The following is a 27,186-nucleotide window of genomic DNA, read 5'->3' on the forward strand; positions in this document are numbered from 1 at the left end:
TTCTCCAAATTGTGAAATACAGAGAAAGAATCAATCAAAAAACAAATCCCACTCAAGGGTCCAACCAACTTGAAGACAGACATTTTGTCTTCCTAGAAGTGAAAAGTAAGCTGTACCACTGTTGGGTTAGCCAGTCACACAGATAAATGTAACTAATTTCTGAAACAAGACCAGAGAACTACATATTTTATAGTAATTCTATATTCATACAAATGAAGTTATTTATTAGTTTGCCAAAAATAGCTCAAGATGACATATCAAAATAATTCAATATACCATATGGCCAAGCTAAAATACTAATTTGCATACTCCAGAAAAACAATCAATTTTATATATAATTGATGAAGAATTTATATTATTAAAAAATCTTAGAGGATTTTTCAAAAAACTAGTTTGGTTCTGTGTTTTTTAAAACAATTTTCAGCTGAGACATTTATATTATCTTCTTAAATAATGAACCCAGATTGTATGTTGAAATTAATGTTGAAAGAGGAGGAGATAACTTAATGATTTATAGACGGGATTAGAAAAATGTTGTAGCTAAATAGCTTTTGTTTGGAATATGCTGATGTGTGTAATTAAGATCTCACCCATTATATTCCATTAATCTAGTATCTTGGATATAATTTCACTTATGATTTAACAGTATTTAATTATTACTTGTACATAAGACCTTACACTTGTTTATTTTTATGCAATTAATATGAAGTGAATTGGTGTTAGTGGTGATTTTTTAAAATCTGTATTTATAGGTAACATAAAAGCTTGCTGCTCTCCCAAATTATGCTGCAGGCACAATCTTCAACAACAAAACCCCAGTGACTGAAAAAATTTATTTTTCTGTTAAACATATTCTTAGAAACCTGCCATAAAGTGTAAGCTATAGCAAAATTACTTTGGGAAATCATGAATGTAAGCTTATCTACTTGTAAAACAAGACAGATGAAAAAGGCCAACTCAAGGAATCATTGTGTAAAATCTTAAGATTCTCCAAGCAGATTAAAAAAAAGAATATACCCACACACACATACATTACAGAATTTATGACTCAGACTTTAATATGAAAATTTTTATGATTGTGTATAAATACATGGACACATGACATTTCTATGCTTAAGAATATTGGGAGAACCATTAAATGTATATCCTACTGCACTTAACAAATGGTAATTTAGATGTTTATTTCATCATCCTTCAAATTTCTGCAATGATTTTCTTTTCAAAGTATGTCCAGTAAAATTAAATAACCAGAGGAAGAATTTTTATTAATTTGATAGATGTGTATCATCTTATCAAAAAAGTGACAGACACCCATTGTTTTTTATAATATAAAATGGCATGTCTCATAAGACATTGTCACTTATTTTGTGACTTGTCAAAATATTTGTGCTTTCTAATATGTGTAATTTAATAATATCTCTCCAGAAAGTCATTATAATCTAGTATATTGTTTGCATGTGCTCAGCTGTTGAGTCCTGTCTGACTCTCTGTAGCCCTATGGATGTAGCCAGCTAGGCTCTTTTGTCAGTGAAATTTTCCAGGCAAGAATACTGGAGTGGGTTGCCATGTTCTACCCCAGGGGATTGTTCTGACCCGGAGACTTCTCAAGAAGTCTCTTGAGTCTCTTTCTTTAGCAGGCAGATTCTTTATCACTCTGCCACCTGCAAAACCCCCCTAGTAAACTATTGTGCACTAAAATAATAAAGGAACACTTTCAAAAATGTTTTAACTGAGTAATACAGTGTTGAGAGAGGCCTATGACATTTCACAGCTGTGAACTCTTAAGGGGCTGTATGTAAAGATGCCAAACCCCTTACTCTTCCCTTTTGAAATCATATGCTGGAGATGATTTTTCTCTTTTAACATAATCCCTAGATAGAGATCAGTTGATATTGATACAAAAAGGGACACATTTTATAACTGTTCAGGGCTTATCTAAGTTCTGTAAATCCTAGTGCTTCACCTAATGTTAAATCTTAGGTGCAGCATGTTTTATTGGCCACAGTATGGTTTAAAGAACACTCGTGAAATGATTCTTTAGTGTGTAGCCTGGAAAAAATACAGAACACAATAGTTGATCATAAAATACTGCTCTTGATACTTTTAACATCCACGGGTACAGAGAGGTAATTGCATTTTGAAAAAGAGTGAGGTTTTGGAATTGCAGTTGTTCATTGGACCTAATATTCAGGTCACTATTTCTTGTTGTCTCCTAAATGTAAATATATTGTTGGTAAAATATAAAGCCAAATTGTAGAATTTAAGGCCACATTAATAGAGGGTTGAAAATTTCAAGACAAATATAAATGAGTTTTTTCTGTTAATTGAATTTAAAGATTTTTTAGTGGAATGAAAATCAGTTAAAATATCAGAATTCTTTGTTGTTTATAAAAATAACTAATAGAAATAAACTGTTTGGGCCTTTGGAGAGACTGTTTTCTGGGCATTGAGTCTACATGAGGTAAAAAAAGATTTTTTTTAGAAATAGAGTTTTTACTTTGGGGACAGTTCTAGAAATATTGAGCCAAAAAAAAAAAAAAAAAAAGATAATAACTCAACAGTAAAGACTCTGCCTACAATGCAGGAGATGCATGTCTGATCCTTGGGTCAGGAAGCTCTCCTGGAGGAGGAAATGGCTATCCACTCCAGTAATCTTGCACTCACTTTATCCTTGAGTCTGAATTCTTACATTATTTACACAGTTACTATCAGTGAAAGGAATTGGTGAATTATTATTAACCTTGTGGTTCAGTAGTAAAGAGACCTGGGTTCAATCCCTGGGTGAGAAAGAACCCATGGAGAAGGGAATAGCTACCCACTCCAGTATTCTTGCCTGGAGAACTCCATAGACAGAAGAGCCTGGTGGGCTCCAGTCCATGGAGTCGCAAAGAGTCAGATGTGACTGAGCAACTAACACACTATTATTGTTATTAAGAGTAACAATTTCTAAAAGAACATCAGTTCAGTTCAGCTAGACAGTCATGTCCAACTCTCTGTGATGCATGGACTGCAGCATGGCAGGCTTCCCTGTCCATCACCAACTCCCAGAGCTTGCTCAAACTCATGTCCATCAAGTTGGTGATGTTCATCCATCTCAACCATCTCATCCTCCTCAACCATCTCATCCTCTGTCATCACCTTCTCCTCCTGCCTTCAATCTTTCCCAGCATCAGGGTCTTTTGTAAGGAGTCACTTCTTCACATCAGGTGGCCAAAGATTTGGAGCTTCAGCTTCAGCATCAGTCCTTATAAATAATATTTAGGACTGTTTTTTTTAGGATTGACTGGTTTGATCTCCTGGCAGTCCAAGGGACTTAAGAGTCTTCTCCAACACCACAGTTCAAAAGCATCAATTCTTCAGCACTCAGCCTTATTTATGGTCCAACTCTCACATCCATACAGGACCACTGCAAAAACCATAGCTTTGACTAGATGGATCTTTGTTGGCAAAGTAATGTCTCTGCTTTTTAATACACTGTCTAGGTTTGTCATAGCTTTTCTTCCAAGGAGCAAAAGAACATAAGTATGCTACTTATCCATTGGCTTATCTTTATAGTTACCAAGATTGTTCTTTAGGAATTTATTCTATTTTGTTTTGGGGACTAAAATCAACATTAAAATATGCAATGAAATTAGAAAACAATAGCTTAGTGCTTTTACTTTAAAAATTTGCACTATTTTACTTTGGACTATAAATTAGTAGCTCCTATCACAGTTTACATTTTCCCTGAAGTTTTTTAAAATACAACTTAAATTGTGATAATTTTATTTTTTCTTCTCTGCTTATCCCAAGTTCTACTCATATTCAATTTTGGTACTATTTTTATTGTTTTAAATTCCTATAGAAATATCTCGTCATGTATATATATGCATATATATTCAGTATATACATATATGCATATATATTCATTGATGTTTTATTCATTACATACTGTGAATCTATAACATAAAAGAGATTGGGCTAAGTTGAATATTTATGTTGGTCTAATGTCACGACTGAGCAACTTGACTTTCACTTTTCACTTCCATGCATTGGAGAAGGAAATGGCAACCCACTCCAGGGTTCTTGCCTGGAGAATCCCAGGGACGGGGGAGCCTGGTGGGCTGCCGTCTGTGGGGTCGCACAGAGTCGGACACAACTGAAGTGACTTAGCAGCTAATGTCAATTCAGGGTTGGATAGGGAGTTTTTCGCCAGATTATTCATTTAGTATGAAACAATTACTAATTATTTGTTCAGCCCTTGTGAACTGTTTTGATAACTCAATACATAGTAGTGAACATGACATAATGTCACTAACCTCATAATATGTGTATGTGTAAAGTGTAGAAATGAATTAACAGCAGAGTAAAAAGACAGTGAAGATGGCTAAAGTAGTTCATTTAAATGAAGTGATCAGAAAAGGCATTTGATCAGAGATCTGAAATAATAGATAATAAATATATCTAACTTGTAAGATGGTAAACTAAGTTTGATCTTCTAGATAGAATATGTAGCATGCACAAAGGCCTGATTGTATTTTGGAAAGCAACAGTACAAATAATATTTAAAGAATGTATTACCAACATATATTAAATGGTGCACAGCTATGAATCTTTTTAACCTTGTGAAAAATTAAGGTTCTCAATCCTTTTATGTAAAGCTATGCTTCGTAATCATTTTTTAAACCAAAGATTCTTTTAAAAATTCTATTTTACCATGACCTCTGCTCTGTATCATGTTCATGTGTTCGTTTATGCATTATTCTTCTTACAGTATGGGAGGGGAGAATAGTCAAAACCCTGACTGCCAGACATAGTTACTAAGTTAGAAATTCCTTTTATTCAGTTGAAGCAAAAAAATGATTTTTTTAAGATTTTACTAGTTTGTTTTGAAATATTTAATTTTAAAACTTATACACAGCAACAACTGCTACTCATAATCTAAGGATAAATATTTATTTTAGTTTTTAGAGATCTTCAATGTTCTTGCATTTTATTAACACTATACCATATAAATTAATTTGTGAACTTCTGTGTTGCAAGCATCTTTGTGATGTGCAAAGAAAAATGTAGAATCAAAGTGAAGCTTTCTCAGTAAGGAGTTTATATGCAGCTTTAGCATATCATATCAGATATTATTATATTTAAGTTTGTTTAGCCTCAAATTTTCTAGGAGGGCTTTTTCTCCCCCATGGATTCACCATCCCATGATATGAACTTATAAAATATCAATAGAGCAAAATTCCTAGAAATCTATCACCTTACAGATCTTTCTTTTTCAAATGCAAATTTTACCAATAACGAGATTTATATCCTTCTGTTGCCTTGTAAATGAGTCCAGAGGGAAATATCTCAAAGCAATATCTTTTAGAGTTTCTCATTATTCTTTTATCATGCATAAGAACCTAATTAATTAGATGCATGTTAATGTGTATCATATTTAATGCATCATTCACTTATTCATATACACAGACATCCAGGAAATGTTTGCTGACTGTTGCTTTTGTCACACTGTTCCACCTGAGTAGACTAATGGAGAGATAATTCAATTGTCTGGAGAAGTTTTTGCATTTTTAACTAACATTTTAAAAGTGTTATATGTGTCAGGCATTGAGCTAGAATATACTGATAAATACAAAATAATGAAATACTTCACAGCCCTGTGGAAACTACAGTGTATTTGTGAGATTGCAGAGGAACCAAAAGATGACTGTGTAAAGTATTATGGGAATAACAGATATGATATAATGGTTATCACTCACTTCAATATCTTTAATTACTGGGACTACATTAAGATTTTTAGACAAAAGGGGATTTCTCTGCCAGATGTAACCATACAGCTCTCCCACTGGGCATGTGATCCTCAGTCTCTCTCCATATTTACCACACACCAGAATATTTAGAATGAGGTTCATAATCCCAAATGTGTAATATTTTGTTTAACTGCCTTTATATAGTGTCCAACTAACCCTAATCAGACTGTGCATATGAAGAAAAAAGGGGCATTGAATAGTCTTTTTAAAGTGTCAACAGTCTATAGTTCTCTTTGGAGGTGGCTGATTCTGACTCACTTTTCTTAGAACAGTGGCAGAAAAAAAGGATCTGCTTGATTTCACATTTGGGTGGAGACTGGGCTTCCCAGGTAGCTCAGCTGGTAAAGAATCTGGCTGCATTGCAGGAGACCCTGGTTCAATTCCGGATCTGAAAATTCCCCTGGAGAAGGGATAGACTACCCACTCCAGTGTTCTTGGGCTCCCACGGGGGCTCAGATGGTAAAGAATGTGCCTGGAATGCAGGAGAACTGGGTTCAATCCTGGGAAGATCCCCTGGAGGAGGGCAGGGTAACCCACTGCAGTATTCTTTCCCAGAGAATCCCAGGGAGAGAGGAACACTGAGCTACTAAGCACAAACCTTTTATATGTATGAAAAATAGGCAGCAAAAGCAATGTTCATGAGAGGAGGTTTGAATTTTAATATATTCTGTAATAAAAGATTTTACTTTTGTTAAAGAAAGAAGCTGAGGCTGGCAGACAGAAAATGGATTTAGCCACTTAAGCTGACATTAGTTGTAACACAAGTTGGGATTACAGTAAGTAAGACAACAGAAGGAGTGAGTCAGAGATTTTTTTTTTACTACAACCAGAAGGTGCTCACTTTTATAAACAGCACACCTACTATAATAGTGAAGAAGTGTTGAGTATAGCCTGAGTTAAAACAGCTAAGTGTAAGGAGCTCCATAAATGTAAGACTTTCTTTACCAAACCACAAAAATTCACAGGTACGGACACTGGAAGGGTTAGCTTGACATGGCAAGGGGCAGCCCACACTGGTAGTGTCCTCTTGAGTTCTCTCTTCTCTATATCTCTTCCCTATTTGTACTCTGCCATCATTACACTCTTCCCCTGACTGTGTATCATGATTTTCTCACTACAACAGCAGAATTGTGTAGTTGCAATAGACACCATATAAGCAGATAGGATTACCACAAAGGATAATGGTAGCAGACAGATAATAAAGCAGACAGGATAACCCACAAAACAGACAGGATTTACCACCTGGCTCCTTACAAAAAAATTTTGCTGACCCCTGGACCAAGCATTGTCTCTGGTAAGACTCTGAACTTGCAACAGTCACTGATTTTGTCTCAAGAGTAAGACACTCAGTTTACAGGTTCAAAATACATCATTATCTAAATACTTCTATAGCTATGACACTTTTGGAAGATGAGTCAGAATGCATTCAGTAACAGGTGTTCACCCCTTCACAAATGTAACGGGATTTTTAAAAGATTTTTATCTCTAATGTAAAACATAGCATTTTCAACAAAATTACACTGGCAGTATCTGGACACCAAGTTACACATTTTTTCAAAAGAAAAATATTTCACTGTTTTCATCACACAGCATAATCATGAACAATTATGTATTAAAATTAAGTGTAAAATACAAATAGTTGTATATTATATATAGATTTCTGCCCAGCCAACCAGTCCATTCTGAAGGAGATCAGCCCTGGGATTTCTTTGGAAGGAATGACGCTAAAGCTGAAACTCCAGTACTTTGGCCACCTCATGCGAAGAGTTGACTCATTGGAAAAGACTCTGATGCTGGGAGGGATTGGGAGCAGGAGGAGAAGGGGACGACATCGGATGAGATGGCTGGATGGCATCACTGACTCGATGGACATGAGTCTGAGTGAACTCCGGGAGTTGGTGATGGACAGGGAGGCTTGGCGAGCTGCAGTTCATGGGGTCGCAAAGAGTCGGACACAACTGAGCGACTGAACTGAACTGAACTGAACCTGATCAACTTGTAGATATGAAAAACCAGGGTAATACTGAATTGGCATTCTAGTGGAATAAGACAAATTCCACAAAGATATTAATTTAAAACTTATTTTGAAAAATAAAAAATGCCACCTGTTCTCAGTCACTTGATAAATGAGAGATTTCACTGTACTTATGCATTTTTATTTTTCTGCCACGAACTATTTGGGTCATATTCTAATTTGTTCCATAATATTTTAGCCAATAAAAATAAGATTGTTTTCATTGAGAGATTAATTATATTTTTCATTCTCTTAAATTGAGTTCCTATCTGCTGTTTGAGCTTTTATCAAACAAATATAATCTTAGAAAAAATTATGACTTTGAGACAAACCATATAATAAGTATTTTGCCTTAGTTTTAGGCTTCCCTCACAGCTTAGTTGGTAAAGAATCTACCTGCAATGCAGGAGACCCTGGTTTGATTCATGGTTCATGAAGATCCACTGGAGAATGGATAGGCTACCCACTTTAGAAATCTTGGGATTCAGCTGATAAAGAAGCTGCCTGCAATGTGGGAGACGTGGGTTTGATCCCTGGGTTGGGAAGATCCCTGGAGAAGGGAAAAGCTACCCACTCCAGTATTCTGGCCTGTAGAATTCTCACATAATAGCAAAGTAATGCTCAAAATTCTCCAAACTAGGCCTCAGCAGTATGTGAACCATGAAGTTCAGATGTTCAAGCTGGATTTAGAAAAGCCAGAAGAATCAGATATCAAATTGCCAACATCCGTTGGATCATTGAAAAGGCAAGAGAATACCAGGAAAACATCTACTTCTGCCTTATTGACTGCATCAAAGCCTTTAACTGTGTGGATCACAACAAATTGTGGAAAATTCTTAAAGAGATAGGAATACCAGACAGCATGACCCGCCTCTAGGGAAGTCTGTATGCAGGTCAGGAAGCAACAGGTAGAATTGGACATGGAACAACAGACTGGTTCCTAATCGGGAGAGGAGCACATCAATGCTGTATATTGTCACCTTGCTTATTTAACTTCTATGCAGAATGCTGCTGCTGCTGCTGCTAAGTTACTTCAGTCATGTTCAACTCTGTGCAATCCCATAGATGGAAGCCAACCAGGCTCCCCCATCTCTGGGATTTTCCTGGCAAGAATACTGGAGTGGGTTGCCATTTAATATATCATGAGAAATGCTGGGCTGGATGAAACACAAGATGGAATCAAGATTGCTAGGAGAAATATCAATAACTTCAGATATGCAGGTAACACCACCCTTATGGCAGAAAGTGAGGAAGAACTAAAGAGCCTCTTGATGAAAGTGAAAGAGGAGAGTGAAAAAATAAAGCTTAAAAATAAAGCTCAACATTCAGAAAACTAAGATCATGGCATCTGGTCCCCTCACTTCATGGCAAATAGATGGGGAAATAATGGAAACAATGAGATACTTTATTTTCTTGGGCTCCAAAATCACTGCAGGTTGTACCTGCAGCCATAAAATAAAAGACACTTGTTCCTTGTAAGAAAAGCTATGACCAACCTAGACAGCATATTAAAAAGAAGAGATATTTCTTTGCCAATAAAGGTCCATCTAGCCAAAGCTATGGTTTTTCCAGTGGTCATGTATGGATGGGAGAGTTGGAATATAATGAAAGCTGAGTGCCGAAAAGTTGATATTTTTGAACTGTGGTGTTGGATAAGACTCTTGAGAGTCTCTTAGACTGCAACGGGATCCAATCAGTCCATCCTAAAGGAGATCAGTCCTGAATATTCAATCGAAGAACTGATGTTGAAGCTGAAACTCCAATACTTTGGCCAGCTGATGCGAAGAACTGACTCCTTGGAAAAGACTCGGATGCTGGGAAAGATTGAAGGCAGGAGGAAAAGGAAATGACAGAGGATGAGATGATTGGATGGCATCACTGATTCTATGGACATGAGTTTGAGCAAGTTCCAGGAGTTGGTGATGGACAAGGATGCCTGGTGTGCTGCAGTCCATTGGGTCACAAAGAGTCAGACATGACTGAGCAACTGAACTGAATGGCTGTAGTTTTGCCTCTCTGCCTTTTTCTCTGATGTGTTTCTGTCATAAATAATTATTTTCCTATTCTTTCCTAAACTTGCTCATGACCTTCCTTGAAAATTTTTCCAATCTTAAGTTTGAGCTCCATTCTCAAGAACTTTTGATGATTATACTATGAATATTTCAGTGATGACTTTGGACATTATAATATTTACTGCTTGTATTTTTCATGCAAAAATAGATAGTTGATTGAGAGAGGAGATAAAAATATGTATAGATGGACAAATTATAGATGGAGATGCACAGTTAAATAAGTGGATAGGGAGACAGGTATGTACATAGGGAGAGATAATAGGTATGAAGACACAGATAGAACCACTGAACAACCTAATTGAATGAAATGTTACATATACAGCTATATATATATATATATACTATATGACCTACATTATAAAGTACTACATATACACATGATAAACATATATAAATGTATGTTTAGGTAATATAAAATCTGAAATATACATACATGAATATATACACTGATATACTTGCATCTTTACCCATACATGTCTAACTTAATTTTGATTATATCATTTTGAATCAGCTTCAATTCATAAAATATTCCTTCCTGACCCTAAAAATTAGGTACATTATTTTAAATTAAATAAAATAAGCCAATAACAGGATTGTTAATCTATGTGCCAAACTATTTCTCTCATGAAGATAATGTTCACTTTGTTTATTCTTGTTTTATGAAAAAATTTCTGACGTTAGCAGTGTTGGCTACTGTGGTTCACTTATTTCTATTTAACTCTACATATACAAAGTAAATAATACTAGGTAAAATATATTTATTTCAAAAAGTGTTATAAAATTTATAAAGCACTACATTAAGCTTATACAAATGAAAATAGAACTGTACTGTAAACTAGATTCCAGATTGGAATCCTAAACCTGCCATTAGTCAATGGTGCTTGACCTTTATTACATTATTCACACTGTTTCCACATATATTACTAATCGTATTGAGTTAAATAGATTCTTAAGTCCCAATATCTTTCTAAAAATTTGACTTCTTTATATAAAAGATTTGAAGCTAATGTTTATTTGTATGTGAATCACAACAGTTTATATTGCAATATTTCCTTACTTGTGCTGAGAAAAGACTGCATATGAAAATTTGAACTGTAGTAGATGAGAAGGTAAGAAAAAAAATAATCACTTACAAAGCCATTTGTTTATTCAGAGTGGGAGAAATGCCTTAGTTGTCACTAACAGAAATGCAATTCCAAATTGTCAATGGACTATAAGTTGGAACACCCTTAGGCCTACTATCGTATTTTTATTATACTTTAGGACTTTCTGATAGATCAAAAACCATCTTTAAGGCCATTCATGACTTAGGAATAAAACTTATTTTGGCTGTTTAGCAAATCTCTTTCCTTCTTTGGAATCTGATATATTTATTGTTTTAACCATTTACTTAGTAATTCTCAAAAGATGTAAGTTTTGAAGAGCTGGGTGAGGAGGATTTTATGCCAGCTGTGGTTGGTTATTGAATTTACCCAAAGGACAAACTAACTTTGGTGTCCCTCATGATTGGAGGTAGCTTACAGCTTCAAGCAAAGCCTCCTCCAAAGGTACTCCTGTCATCCTGGACAGGGAGAGAAGAGGCTTTTTTTTTTTTTTTTTTTTAATGGATGACTTTACAGTGGTTCCTGGGTCCTTCAGAAAGATAATCCCTGGGTTATAAAAACTTGCAAAAGGATTGTAAAAAGATTTATACCTCAAAGGATCAGAGTTTGAGTTTTTGAAGCAAATGTTCTAGGAAAAGGAAGGAGATGGGCTAAAAATCAAGAAGAAGCCTAAATTTTAGTCAGGTTCAGGGGAACGTTAAGATGCTCTTGGTCGATATCCACGAGCTTTCTTATAGAGAGCTAGAAATGGGATCTTACCAGCTTAATTTTCTCTAACTCTTTCCTCAAATTTGCCATGCTTATATGGCAACTTAATAATATATGAATTGATGGTATCATGTTTAACTTAGAGCATGAAGATAAATGTGAATAGCCAAGCTATTTGATGATACACTCATATTTATTTTTCTGCCAATATAATAATGAATAGCCTTTTAATGCCTGCTTTTGTTGCTAAATGACCACTTGTCATTGCATAAAATAACAAATCCTATGGTAGTAGCTAAGGAGTAGTGATTAAACGGGCATAGTTCTTCTATTATCTTTTGGAACTGTCAGATTCCTTGGAACAAATTATATTCACAAACGTCACCAAGACAAACTGAGTTTAAAAACACTGATTTGTTGCGTCTAAAAAAGTCAGTATTCACACAATGAATTTGAGAAAATTCTGTTATTTAGGAATAATTATAGTTATACAAAATTAATAGGTAGCTTTCACTTACAACAACTTCCAAAAGCAAATATTATTCATTATCCTTCATTATTTTACTATTTTGTAAATACGTTTGGAAACTCTTAGAAGATGTATTTTTAGGCTCTTCAGTTCAGTTCAGTTCAGTCTCTCAGTCGTGTCCGACTCTTTGCAACCCCATGAATCGCAGCACGCCAGGCCTCCCTGTCCATCACCAACTCCTGGAGTTCACTCAAACTCACGTCCATCGAGTCAGTGATGCCATCCAGCCATCTCATCCTCAGTTGTCCCCTTCTCCTCCTGCCCCCAATCCCTCCCAGCATCAGAGTCTTTTCCAATGATCAACTCTTTGCACTGGGGACCACATTTGGTCATGGTGGAGATGACAGAATGTGGTCCCCAACAGGTGCCCAGTGTGCTACTGGAGATCAGTTGTGGATGTGATTGGTGATAGAAAGTTAGGCTCTTAACCTTAAGCAAATAGAATGCTAGTTATTTCTCCAACAAAAATGGTTATTGTCAGGATCATCAGTTCAGTTCAGTTCAACAAATCAGTCCTGTCAGACTCTTTGTGACCCCATGGACTGCCACATGCCAGGCTTCCCTGTCCATCACCATCTCCCAGAGCTTGCACAAACTCATGCCCACTAAGTTGGTGGTGCCATCCAACCATCTCATCTTCTGTTGTCCCCTTCTCCTCTTACCTTCAATCTTTTCCAGCATCAGGGTCTTTTCTAAGGAGTCAGTTTTTCGTATAAGGTGGACAAAGATTTGGGGTTTCAGCTTCAGTATCAATCTTTCCAATGAAAATTCAGGACTGATTTCATTTAGGATTGACTGGTTTGATCTCCTGGCAGTCCAAGGGACTCTAAAGAATCTTCGCCAACACCATAGTTCAACAGTTCAAAACCATCAATTCTTCGGTGCTCAGCTTTCTTTATGGTCCAAATCTCACATCTATGCATGACTACTGGAAAAACCATAGCTTTGACTAGACAGAGCTTTATTGGCAAAGTAATGTCTCTGTCTTTTAAAACTGTTTAGGGTTGTCATATTTTTTCTTCCAGGAAGCAAACATCTTTTAATTTCATGCCACACTCACCATCTGCAGTGAGTGATCTTGGAGCCCAAGAAAATAAAGTCGATTACTATTTCCATTCTTTCCTCATTTATTTGCCATGAAGTGATAGAACTGGATGCCATGATCTTCTTTTTATGAATTCTTAGTTTTAAGCTGGCTTTTTCACTCTCTTCTTTCAATTTTATCAAAAGGCTTTTTAGTGCCTCTTTTACTTTCTGCCATAGATGTGGTGTCATCTGCATATCTGAGGCTATTGATATTTCTCTCAGCAATCTTGATTCCAGCCTGTGTTTCATCCAGCCTGGCATTTCACATGATGTACTCTGCATATAAGTTAAATAAGCAGGGTGACAACATACAGACTTGACAAATCCCTTTCCCAGTTTGGAACCAGTCTGTTGTTCCGTGTCCAGTTCTAACTGTTTCTTCTTGACCTGCATACAGATTTCTCAGGAGGCAGGTAAGGTGGTTTGTTATTTCCATCTCTTGAAGAATTTTCTAAGGTTGGCTGTGATCCACACAGTCAAAAGCTTTGGTATAGGCAATAAAGCAGAAGTAGATGTTTTTCCGGAATCTCTTGCTTTTCCTGTGATCCAGCAGATGTTGACAATTTGATCTCTGGTTTCTCTGCCTTTTCTAAATTCAGCTTGAACATCTGGAAGTTCATGGTTCACATACTGCTGAAGCCTAGCTTGGAGAATTTTGAGCATTATTTTGCTAGCATGTGAAATGAATGCAATTGTGTGGTAGATTGCACATTCTTTGGCATTGCCCTTCTTTGGGATTGGAATGAAAACTGACCTTTTCCAGTCTTGTAGTCACTGCTCAGTTTTCCAAATTTGCTAACATATTCAATGCAGCACATTAACAGCATCATCTTTTAGGATTTGAAGTAGCTCAGCTGGAGTCCATCACCTCCACTAACTTTGTTCATAGTGATGCGTCCTAAGCCCACTTGATTTTGCATTCCAGGATGTCTGGCTCTAGGTGAGTGATCACACCATCATGGTTATCTGGGTCGTGAAGATCATTTTTGTATAGTTCTTCTGTGTATTCTTGCCATCTCTTCTTAATATCTTCTGCTTCTATTAGGTCCATACCATTTCTGTCCTTAATTGTACCCATCTTTGCATGAAATATGCCATTGATATCTCTAATTTTCTAGAAGAGATCATGATAATCAGATGATTGTAATTCTGTCTTCAACCATAACAAGCCACGTGCAAGTCCCCACTTGTTATGGAGAGGGGAACTCTTTTATAGAAAAAGAAAGAAGTTGAGAGCACAGTGTTTTTTTTTTGTTGTTGTTTGTTTTGTTTTGTTTTGTTTTTTTAAGTACACTAGAGGAATTAACAGTTTGAAGAAATAGTGGCTCTTCATTGGCTGATATGTGTGACAGTGATAATCTCCTATTTGGTGACTCTTGTCAGGCAAAGAGAGGAAATCTTTATTCTTCCTGTTGGTCTCTGTTGTCAAAAAGCCTAAAAACTTCTCTCTCTGTCCTCCTGATCAAATTTAAATTAAGAGTTTTATTTGTTGTTTTATACAGTTTCCCCACTAGTTCAGGATCTTTCTCTGAAAGAATCACTGTTCAGTGATTAGGTTTTCATATTTCAGTGGCTTTCTCATCCTCAGTACCAGGAAAGACTTTTTCCTGGTTGTAGTGACCCATATCAGAGGGTAAGTGCACAGATTGGAAACCTATTAAGGTCACATTTGAGTAACAAGAAGGGTAGACACTTTCTATCAAAATTCCATATATTATCAAGATCACAGACATGAAAGATCATCTAAAGCATTATATCATCATCAAAGATTTAGCAAATAAACTTCCAACAAGCCTGGTCCAGCTATCGTGCAAAGGCTGTCTCATCAAATATCTGCTTTAATTCTGGGATATGTTTAGTTTTATGTCACCAGCTAATATGCAAGTCCAGTCAAGGTTGGGTTCTTTATGTCATGTGAATCCAAGTAATTAGTCTCTAATTAAAATAAATAATTTTTTTAAAAAAAGAATCTTTCCCTTGGAGTTTGGTGGCACAGGAGTTTGCTAGTAGTACCTAAGAGAAAATTTTCCAGCAAAGTTGAATAGGTTGGAAGTAACTTTTCCAGTCAAGAGAATCTTCAGATTGCATGGTGCAGTATATAACATCTTCATGTCCCAAGGATGCCCTGTGAAAAGATTGGGCACTCCCTCAGTTCAGTTCAGTTCAGTCGCTCAGTCATGTCCAACTCTTTGTGACCCCATGAATCGCAGTTCGCCAGGCCTCCTTGTCCATCGCCAACTCCCAGAGTTTACTCAAACTCATGTCCATTGAGTTGGTGATGCCATCCAGCCATCTCATCCTCTGTCGTCCCCTTCTTCTCCTGCCCCCAATCTCTCCCAGCATCAGAGTCTTTTCCAGTGAATCAACTCTTTGCATGAGGTGGCCAAAGTATTGGAGTTTCCGCTTTAGCATCATTCCTTCCAAAGAAATCCCAGGGTTGATCACCTTCAGAATGGACTGGTTGGATCTCCTTGCAGTCCAAGGGACTCTCAAGAGTCTTCTCCAACACCACAGTTCAAAAGCATCAGTTCTTTGGCACTCAGCTTTCTTCACAGTCCAACTCTCAAATCCATACATGACCACTGGAAAAACCATAGCCTTGACTAGACGGACCTTTGTTGGCAAAGTAATGTCTCTGCTTTTGAATATGCTATCTAGCTTGGTGATAACTTTCCATCCAAGGAGTAAGTGTCTCTTAATTTCGCGGCATCAATCACCATCTGCAGTGATTTTGGAGCCCAAAATAATAAAGTCTGACACTGTTTCCACTATTTCCCCATCTATTTCCCATGAAGTGATGGGACCGGATGCCATGATCTTCGTTTTCTGAATGTTGAGCTTTAAGCCAACTTTTTCACTCTGCACTTTCACTTTCATCAAGAGGCTTTTTAGTTCCTCTTCACTTTCTGCCATAAGCGTGGTGTCATCTGCATATCTGAGGTTATTGATATTTCTCCCAGCAATCTTGATTCCAGCTTGTGCTTCTTCCAGCCCAACGTTTCTCATGATGTACTCTGCATATAAGTTAAATAAGCAGGGTGACAATATACAGCCTTGACGTACTCCTTTTGCTATTTGGAACCAGTCTGTTGTTCCATGTCCCTAAACATAGTTATTTTTAGTAGAAGCAGTTAAGCCTTTGTAATATTTGGGTATCTCTGCTTCTATCATTAATGGGTCAAAGGAAGCCAGAACCAAGTGGATAGTATCCTGGGTGAGCATTTGAGTTTCCAAAGGGGTAGATCTGAAATTTAGAAGGACCCCAGGCAGAACTTCTGCCTAAGGTATGAGAAGGGCCAAAGAATGCAGATGTATTGAAGTGTCTGACCAGTAAAATGGGTTTCAATCACTGTGAAGTTTGATAGAATTCTTAATGCAGAAGGAATCTTGTCCAAAAGGACTCTGGCCATTGAAAAGGCAGCTACTTATCTGTAAGAAAGGCTTCAGTCTAGTATGAATGTATCCAGATCAAGACTAAAACATATTTGTACCCATGAAATGAAGAAAGTTGTATGAATTCTAACTGCTAGACCTCAAATGATCTGTTATGGAATTTAAAATGTCCAGAAACTATAAATAGGCCTCCTTGGGCTGTACTTAGTACATGGGAAAATGAGGTATACACTTCTGTGGTCCTGTTAATGTTTCCTACCCTTCTTATTCATGAATGCTATAAATTAATCAGTAGACCAATGGATTAAGGCATGTATAGTGATAACGAGTGGAAATTTTAATCTCTGGTAGGACTGTGCTGCTATTTCGTCAGAACAAAATCTTTCTGTTTATATCAAACCAACAGTTGTTGAATTTCCAATCTTGTTTTTCCTCTTCAGACCCATTTTGGAGTTTCTCTAATCCATTTTTTTTCCCCCCCCCCCCCCCCCCCCCCCCGAAGATATTTGGTTAAACTATGATAGAGAATTGGCTGCTGTTTTAGCTTCTTTAAGGGAAGCATTCCTCATGGAAATGTCAGCAAGGTGGTTTACCTTAGCTTCCAGAGTCAAGTTTAGGCTGCCCTAAAGTCTTTAAAAAAACAGCAGATAAAAGTATTTTATCCAATATTCCTAAACATAGGGGACATTTTTAATTTGATTTCTGCTGGAAATAAGGAAGATGCATTGCTTCCACAGCATTCCAAAGTCATGAGCTACTTCAAAATATATCAATATAAATACTGGCAGTTTTGTCCTTGGCTGAAGTGAAACCCATGTAAGAGCATATATTCAGCCTGATGGGTTGGTTTAACTATGGGTAAAAATGCTATCTCAACAACATCAAAAGGAATTGCAGTAGCAAACCCAGTACAGTGTTTGTCATTGTCATTTTTGAATATAAACCACCAAAGAAGTATGAAAAGTCAGTGTTATGCTAAAGAATTCTGCTGTGAATTCCTAAGTAATTCTGCAGATTATCAGTAGGAGTCAGAATAGCAGCATGAGAAACTTTGTCAAAGATAAAGGGGAGAAGAATTAGCAAGGTTAAGGTTATTACAACATAAAAGAGTCACATAAGGAGCAATTAGCAAAGGACTTTGTAGGAAGTAAGATGGCTGGCTGAGAAATGCTGAGTGTGATGAGAATTCAAGAGGGCTTCTACTGTATGAGATATAAGAAATGATTAAAAGGATCACACATTGACTTTCTTGGTAGCCTTAAATAGGGTAGTCTTCATAATGGCTTTAAAGGAAGAGGGGTATTCCTATGACACAGGGTCCAGTTTCTGGATATAATACTCTATGCATGATGGTTTTCCCCATGTTTTTTCATGAGTCTTCTAAGGACACTCTGTTCTTTTTCATAACAAAGAGGAAAAAGAAAATCTGACCATTGGAATGCCCAAGTTGGGTGGGTTCATCAAAGGCTCTGTTGAGGCCTTAAAGACTGTTATCTGTCCCATAAAATTGGGTCAGTGTTTTTATTGTTGATGGGCGGGTCATGGTGGAGACGTATGACAGAATGTGGTCCACTGGAGAAGGGAATGGCAAACCACTTCAGTATTCTTGCCTTGAGAACCCCATGAACAGTATGAAAAGACAAAATGATAGGATAATGAAAGAGGAATTCACCAGGTCAGTAGGTGCCCAATATGCTACTGGAGATCAGTGGAGAAATAACTCCAGAAAGAATGAAGGGATGAAGCAAAAGCAAAAACAATACCCAGCTGTGGATGTGACTGGTGATAGAAGCAAGGTCCGATGCTGTAAAGAGCAATATTGCATAGGAACCTGGAATGTCAGGTCCATGAATCAAGGAAAATTGGAAGTGGTCAAACAAGAAATGGCAAGAGTGAATGTCTACATTCTAGGAATCAGTGAACCAAAATGGACTGGAATGGGTGAATTTAACTCAGATGACCATAATATCTACTACTGCAGGCAGGAATCCCTCAAAGAAATGGAGTAGCCATCATGGTCAACAAAAGAATCCAAAATGCAGTACTTGGATGCAATCTCAAAAACAACAGAATGATCTCTGTTCTCCAAGGCAAACCATTCAATATCACAATAATCCAAGTCTATGCCCCAACCAGTAATGCTGAAGAAGCTGAAGTGGAACGGTTTTATGAAGACCTACAAGACCTTTTAGAACTAACATCCAAAAAAGATGTCCTTTTCATTATAGGGGACTGGAATGCAAAAGTAGGAAGTCAAGAAACACCTGGAGTAACAGGCAAATTTGGCCTTGGAATGCAGAATGAAGCAGGGCAAAACTAATAGAGTTTTGCCAAGAAAATGCACTGGTCATAGCAAACACCCTCTTCCAACAACACAAGAGAAGACTCTACACATGGACATCATCAGATGGCCAACACCAAAATCAGATTGATTATATTCTTACAGCCAAAGATGGAGAAGCTCTATACAGTCAGCAAAAACAAGACCGGGAGCTGACTGTGGCTCAGATCATGAACTCCTTATTACCAAATTCAGACTCAAATTGAAGAAAGTAGGGAAAACTGCTAGACCATTCAGGTATGACCTCAATCAAATCCCTTATGATTATACAGTAGAAGTGAAAAATAGATTTAAGGGACTAGATCTGATAGATAAAGTGCCTGATAAACTATGGAATGAGGTTTGTGACATTGTACAGGAGACAGGGATCAAGACCATCCCCATGGAAAAGAAATGCAAAAAAGCAAAACGGCTGTCTGGGGAGGCCTTACAAATAGCTGTGAAAAGAAGAGAGGCGAAAAGCAAAGGAGAAAAGCAAAGATATAAGCATCTGAATGCAGAGTTCCAGAGAATAGCAAGAGGAGATAAGAAAGCCTTCTTCAGCGATCAATGGAAAGAAATAGAGGAAAACAACAGAATGGGGAACACTAGAGATCTCTTCAAGAAAATTAGAGATACCAAGGGAACATTTCATGCAACGATGGGCTCGATAAAGAACAGAAATGGTCTGGACCTAACAGAAGCAGAAGATTTTAAGAAGAGGTGGCAAGAATACACAGAAGAACTGTACAAAAAAACATCTTCACAACCAAGAGCATCATGATGGTGTGATCACTAATCTAGAGCCAGACATCCTGGAATGTGAAGTCAAGTGGGCCTTCGAAAGCATCACTATGAACAAAGCTAGTGGAGGTGATGGAATTCCAGTTGAGCTATTTCAAATCCTGAAAGATGATGCTGTGAAAGTGCTGCACTCAATATGCCAGCAAATTTGGAACACTCAGCGGTGGCCACAGGACTGGAAAAGGTCAGTTTTCATTCCAATCCCAAAGAAAGGCAATGCCAAAGAATGCTCAAACTACCAAACAGTTGCACTCATCTCACATGCTGGTAAAGTAATGCTCAAAATTCTCCAAGGCAGGCTTCAGCAATACATGAACCATAAACTTCCAGATGTTCAAGCTGGTTTTAGAAAAGGCAGAGGAACAAGAGATCAAATTGCCAACATCTGCTGGATCATGGAAAAAGCAAGAGAGTTCCAGAAAAACATCTATTTCTGCTTTCTTGACTATGCCAGAGCCTTTGACTGTGTGGATCACAATAAACTGTGGAAAATTCTGAAAGAGATGGGAATACTAGACCACCTAACCTGCCTCTTGAGAAACCTATTTGCAGGTCCGGAAGCAACAGTTAGAACTGGACATGGAACAACAGATTGGTTCCAAATAGGAAAAGTAGTACATCAAGACTGTATATTGTCACCCTGCTTATTTAACTTATATGCAGAGTACATCATGAGAAACGCTGGACTGGAAGAAACACAAGCTGGAATCAAGATTGCTGGGAGAAATATCAATAACCTCAGATATGCAGATGACACCACCCTTATGGCAGAAAGTGAAGAGGAACTCAAAAGCCTCTTGATGAAAGTGAAAGTGGAGAGTGAAAAAGTTGGCTTAAAGCTCAACATTCAGAAAATGAAGATCATGGCATCCGGTTCCATCACTTGATCTGAAATAGATGGGGAAACAGTGGAAACAGTGTCAGATTTTATTATTTTGGGCTCCAAAATCACTGAAGATGGTGATTGCAGCCATGAAATTAAAAGATGCTTACTCCTTGGAAGAAAAGTTATGACCAACCTAGACAGTATATTCAAAAGCAGAGACATTACTTTGCCGACTAAGGTCCGTCTAGTCAAGGCTATGTTTTTTCCTGTGGCCATGTATGGATGTGAGTGTTGGACTGTGAAGAAGGCTGAGCACCAAAGAATGGATGCTTTTGAACTGTGGTGTTGTAGAAGAGTCTTGAGAGTCCCTTGGACTGCAAGGAGATCCAACCAGTCCATTCTTAAGAAGATCAGCCCTGGGGTTTCTCTGGAAGGAATGATGCTCAAGCTGAAACTCCAATACTTTGGCCACCTCATGCGAAGAGTTGATTCATTGGAAAAGACTCTGATGCTGGGAGGGATTGGAGGCAGGAGGAGAAGGGGATGACAGAAGGTGAGATGGCTGGATGGCATCACTGACTCAATGGACGTGAGTCTGAGTGAACTTCGGGAGTTGGTGATGGACAGGGAGGCCTGGCGAGCTGTGATTCATGGGGTCACAAAGAGTCGGACACGACTGAGCAACTGAACTGAACTGTAGTGAAACATATAGATATTTGGGCATGAAACAGAAATTTGGAATTCAATTTTGGTGACTACTAGTCCAAGGAATCCTTCCAGTTGACTCTAGTTTGGGATTTTGGTAAATTTAGGACACAATATAGTCTATTGGATCTCAGTGTTGCCCTTATTCTGATATCTGATGCCATAAATATCAACCCTGGGTTTGGCAAACTCCAGTTTTACTGTGGTGACTTTATGTTCCTTTAAAGTTAAAAGCTTTAGCAAGCAAATATTGTCTTCCAGTGAGGGGACTTGAGAAAGATTTAAAAATCAACTTGTTTTAATGTAGGTCTAATAGCTGCTTTATCATTCTATTCAAACTATTTGTATATGCTATAATCCATTTTTATGTAATGACATACATTTTCTAATAATATCATTTCCTTGTAAATGATGGAGTACTATAGGTGTAAAATGTTTTATATAATTATTTTGATATTTCTTCCTTTAAACATCAGTAATTTTGTTTTCACACAGTGAAGCTATTACTTAGCCAATGTTAAATTCACAGAGCAAGTAAAATTACTTTTACATTTTTGATTATACCAAGACAAGAGTGGTCATGTGTAGAATTCATAGTCATCTTATATCACACATAAAATGGATTCTAGCACACATATAATAAATAATTCTAATTTTTCCCTCAATGTTATATTTATAAATTAGGGGGAAAATACCAATTTGATGGCATCAATATAATTTTTTATTTTCAATATAAAATTAGAAGAATATCTATTCCTCCATAAATATTCTAACTTTTTAACTTAATCATTAACATTAATGAAGTGACTACTTTTAATTCTGTATGAGGCATGTATTATCTAATGTGTCTTACATTTAATAACATAACTGAATTTTAAAAGAGCATTTTATTTATTTATTTTTTTCTGGATTTCAGACTTTTATTTTTTCCACACCCAGGCAAGCCTGGGCGGTTGGCCCTTCCTGCCCTCAAGACCCCTACCCTTCACAAGGAGAAGAAATGATTACTTTGACTCCAGGGCTCAGCGAGTGCCTAAGCTTTGGCAGCAGCCTTGTAATGGGTTAGAATGCAGGCAGAAGGGTCCATGGTGCTGGTCCACCTGGGAATCCAGTAATGGGGCAGCCAGTTGGCTCAGCCCGGGTAGTGGTTTTCAAAGATCTGACAGCAGTAATAGCCTTCTTTTGTTTTGGGGGTATTGATGGGAAATTTCTGGGCTGCGCTTGCTATCGCTGCATCATCAACCTGATGCTCAATATAGTCTTGTGAAATCCTAAACCAGGAATTTTTAACTGAGGTTATTCCATCACTGAAGGCTTCTTTTGGTTGCCAGAGAATCTCTTTAGGTATCAGATTGGAGTCCTCAAATGTCTCTCTCAGGAGATGCTTTTGTATCCCATTCTTGGGAACTCTCATATCTGGTGCCAGAGACAAGTAGTAGGAAGAAAAGTGATGATCCAAGAAAGGGACTCTCAATTCAAGGCTGTGGGCCACAGTAGTTTGATCTGCTCGGAGAACATCAAACAAGTAGAGTTCCCTTAGAAGACACTCTCCTCCTCAGCTTTCTCTGGGGAAGGAGCCTTGTGAAAATATATATAACCCTGCGTAAGTTCATCTGAACCTTCTCTAGAGAAGATCACCACGCTATCTGTGTTCTTCCGAATGTACTTAGAAATTAAGTACATACCTACTGAAGCACGGACTGTTGTAATATCATAAGTTTCCAAGGAAAATATGACTTCATCCAGGACCTGAATGCCTTCCTCAGAGTTAAAGAGGACTTCATGGTGTTCACTCCCAGTATGATTTGCCACCTTTCTCAGTTCAGTTCAGTCACTCAGTCGTGTCTGACTCTTTGTGACCCCATGAATCACAGCTCGCCAGGCCTCCCTGTCCATCACCAACTCCCGGAGTTCTCTCAGACTCACGTCCATCGAGTCAGTGATGCCATCCAGCCATCTCATCCTCTGTCGTCCCCTTCTCCTCCTGCCTCCAATCCCTCCCAGCATCAGAGCCTTTTCCAATGAATCAACTCTTCGCATGAGGTGGCCAAAGTATTGGAGTTTCAGCTTGAGCATCATTCCTTCCAGAGAAATCCCAGGGCTTACTTATCTCCTTAAGAATGGACTGGTTGGATCTCCTTGCAGTCCAAGGGACTCTCAAGACTCTTCTACAACACCACAGTTCAAAAGCATCCATTCTTTGGTGCTCAGCCTTCTTCACAGTCCAACTCTCACATCCATACAAGGCCACAGGAAAAACCATAGCCTTGACTAGACGGACCTTAGTCGACAAAGTCTTAGTCTCTGCTTCTGAATATGCTATCTAGGTTGCTCATAACTTTTCTTCCAAGGAGTAAGCATCTTTTAATTTCATGGCTGCAATCACCATCTGCAGTGATTTTGGAGCTCAAAAAAAAGTCTGACACTGTTTCCACTGTTTCCCCATCTATTTCCCATGAAGTGATGGGACTGGATGCCATGATCTTCGTTTTCTGAATGTTGGGCTTTAAGCCAACTTTTTCACTCTCCTCTTTCACTTTCATCAAGAAGCTTTTTAGTTCCTCTTCACTTTCTGCCATAAGGGTGGTGTCATCTGCATATCTGAGGTTATTGATAATTCTCCTGGCAATCTTGATTCCAGCTTGTGTTTCTTCCAGTCCAGCATTTCTCATGATGTACTCTGCATAGAAGTTAAATAAGCAGGGTGACAATATATAGTCTTGATGTACTCCTTTTCCTATTTGGAACCAGTCTGTTGTTCCACGTCCAGTTCTAACTGTTGCCTCCTGACCTGCATACAGATTTCTCAAGAGGTAGGTTAGGTGATCTGGTATTCCCATCTCTTTCAGAATTTAGTAAATCAAGACTGTCTTCCATGCCAATCGCAAATGTCTGGAGAGAGTATTGTACTTGGGCCTCTTTTAGCTGCTTCAACAGAGTGGCAGCAACCAAACTGGAATCCAAGCCACCTGATAAAAGGCAGCCAATCCTTCTGTCCATCATCAAACGTTTCTTAACGGCATTGTCAAAAAGGATCAGGAGGTTGCTCTTCACAGTTTCTATCTCAAAACCTGGGAAGAGTTGCTCCACGCTGTCATATAGGGCATACAGAGGCTCGTCTCTACAGTGACGGTATTTCACCATTTCCACCGATGCTACTTTGTCATTTGGCTTTAAGTCCAAAACTTCATAATGTCCTGGCAAAAAAGGCTCCACTTTTAAAAAAGGAGTCATGGAGTGCTTCAAGTTAACAAGTCCTTTAGCTTCTGAACACACTGCCAAAAATCCATCTTCTGTCATGGCTTTAAACAAAGGTCTCACTCCATAGGTATCTCTGCCCAAGAACACTTTCTTATTGGCAGTATCCAGTAAAATAAATGCAAATACTCCATCCAGCATACAAACTGTTTGTTCAATTCCTCCTTTGTCATAAATTGATGGATTATTTCACCATCCACTTTGGTCTGGTATTCAAATTCAAAATGGTGTTGCAGCTTCTTGTGTTTGTAGATTTCACCGTTGTAACAGAGCCACAAGTAAGGATATTTCTTCACTTGAATTGGCTGCATTCCAAACAGCTAGTCAACTACCGCCAACCAGTGAAATCTAAAGCAGCAATTGGTGTACTCATTAACATTTTCAAAATGGAATGCATCCGAACCCCTGTGTGCAATCTTCATAGCACTCAGACACCGAACAGAAAGGCAGTCATCGCTGCCAAAGAGCGCCCAAATGCCGCATATGGTGCGATGAAGCTCCGGGTTCTCTGGGCTCCAGTGGGGTGAGTGGCCCAGAGTGGCCCAGCTTCGGCTTGCAGGGTCTAAAAAAGCATTTTCTTCTATCACTTTCTTTATAACTTCTCTAAAATGTCTGATAAATTAATATATTTATTTAAAAACTTCCCTTGGAGTTTTTGGTAAACTATTTTATTTTAACAATGTTACCTCTGTATTTAGCACCTGCATATACTACATATTTTATCTAATGTATATTGCATTACTAGATGAATGAATGATGAATTGTAGGTTGACATACGGTTAATCAAGGTATGATTGAAAAACTGATTCTCCATATTTATAAGTTTTCCAAGATTTCTCTTTACTTTGTAAACTGAGTCAGTCTGTTTCACCTAAGGATATTTTCTACCTCTCCCCTATTCCTTGGTGTTTATAATAGCAAGAACAGTTTTCAGTTTACCTTATGACTTCCTCTCTGTAGATGAATAATTTAAATATTAACTCTATGACACCATATGCTGTAGAGTATAAAAAACACTGCAATTTAAGAGTGATCCACTGAGTAGCAGCTTCTCAGTTCAGTTCAGTTCAGTCGCTCAGTCGTGTCTGACTATTTGCGACCCCATGAATCGCAACACGCCAGGCCTCCCTGTCCATCACCAACTCCCGGAATTCACTCAAACTCATGTACATCGAGTCGGTGATGCCATCCAGCCATCTCATCCTCTGTCATCTCCTTCGTGCTAGAATAGATAAATGTAAAGAGGGTTAGGAATTTGGGGACCATACTCTAAGATAGAGGCTTTGGATGAATTAAATCCAGGAATCGTGACATTCTAGAAAAAAATAGAACATTCACCCTTTGAATGTGTTATATGATATTTTCTTATGGAAAGTGAAGGTGCTTTGCTGTTTCATTTTGTTTACTTAGAAGACTCTCCAATTTCTGAAATTTGTAAACTTAATGACAGTTTATATAAATTTTATATAACTTTTTATGTTTATATAACTGACAGTTTGTATAAAATTGTATAAACTGAACTGACAGTAAACACTTTCATTTCTTTTAAATTCTGATAATTGTGAGTTAGAATTTTCTAATTTATTTGTAAGCAAAAATAATATAAAAAGCTAAATTGGAACTTGATTCATGGTTCAGACTTTGATGCCAAAGTGCTTATCATCCAAAGCTTTTAATATAAAGTTAGTGTTTTATTATCACATATTTTGTTTTACTTTTTTGAAGGTTGTATAACTTTTAAAATTTACTATAATTTTATGGTCCATGTGTTCTGAACTGTTATGAAATAAATCTCAGATGCCACATATTTTGTAAAAACTCTTCAGAGCATTAAAGGCTCACATATTTGCCAAAATGCTTCCTATGTGCTGAATGCCTTATCTGTTGATACATAAGATTCAGCTAAAGATCATAATTCCCTAGTCATCCCTGTGTCTGTTTGGCTTTGAATCCCTTTTTTTGTGATTTTGATACTCCTTAGTGAGATACTGGAGAAGGCAATGGCAATCCACTCCAGTACTCTTGCCTGGAAAATCCCATTGCCGGAGGAGCCTGGTAGGCTGCAGTCCATGGGGTCGCTAAGAGTTGGAAACGACTCAGAGACTTCACTTTCACTTTTCACTTTAATGTGTTGAAGAAGGAAATGGCAACCCACTCCAGTGTTCTTGCCTGGAGAATCCCAGGGATGGTGGACCCTGGTGGGCTGCCGTCTACAGGGTCACACAGAGTCGGACATGATTGAAGCAACCCAGCAGCAGCAACAGCAGCAGCAGCGGCAGCAGCAGCAGTGAGACACTAGGTACATAGATTGTGCACAATATATGCTCCATAATGATTCAGTCATTCTTTCTATTATTAGTCTAAAATAACATTTGTGTCCCCATTATTCTTTCTAAAGATAGGGTATTAAACTCCCATATTACTCACCTGTCATTAATGACATACAGAATGGGCAGGGAGTATTGTTTGCATGTTAGACTCTAAGCCAGACTCAGGTAGCTCAGATAGTGACTCAGACATTTGGCATGGTCTTTTTACCTCTTTGGTCTTGCAGTAATTTCCCCCTATTTGTGCAA

At 37.8% G+C, this 27,186-nt stretch overlaps 1 pseudogene; it reads right to left on the reverse strand.

The window, feature by feature from the left end:
- Positions 1–22,308: 22,308 nt before the first annotated feature.
- LOC120870939 lies at positions 22,309–25,160 on the reverse strand (annotated as a pseudogene).
- Between the last annotated feature and the right edge of the window lie 2,026 nt (positions 25,161–27,186).

This window comes from Oryx dammah, unplaced genomic scaffold (genome assembly GCF_014754425.2).
Source record: "Oryx dammah isolate SB20612 unplaced genomic scaffold, SCBI_Odam_1.1 HiC_scaffold_12, whole genome shotgun sequence".
Taxonomy (NCBI): Eukaryota; Metazoa; Chordata; class Mammalia; order Artiodactyla; family Bovidae; genus Oryx; species Oryx dammah.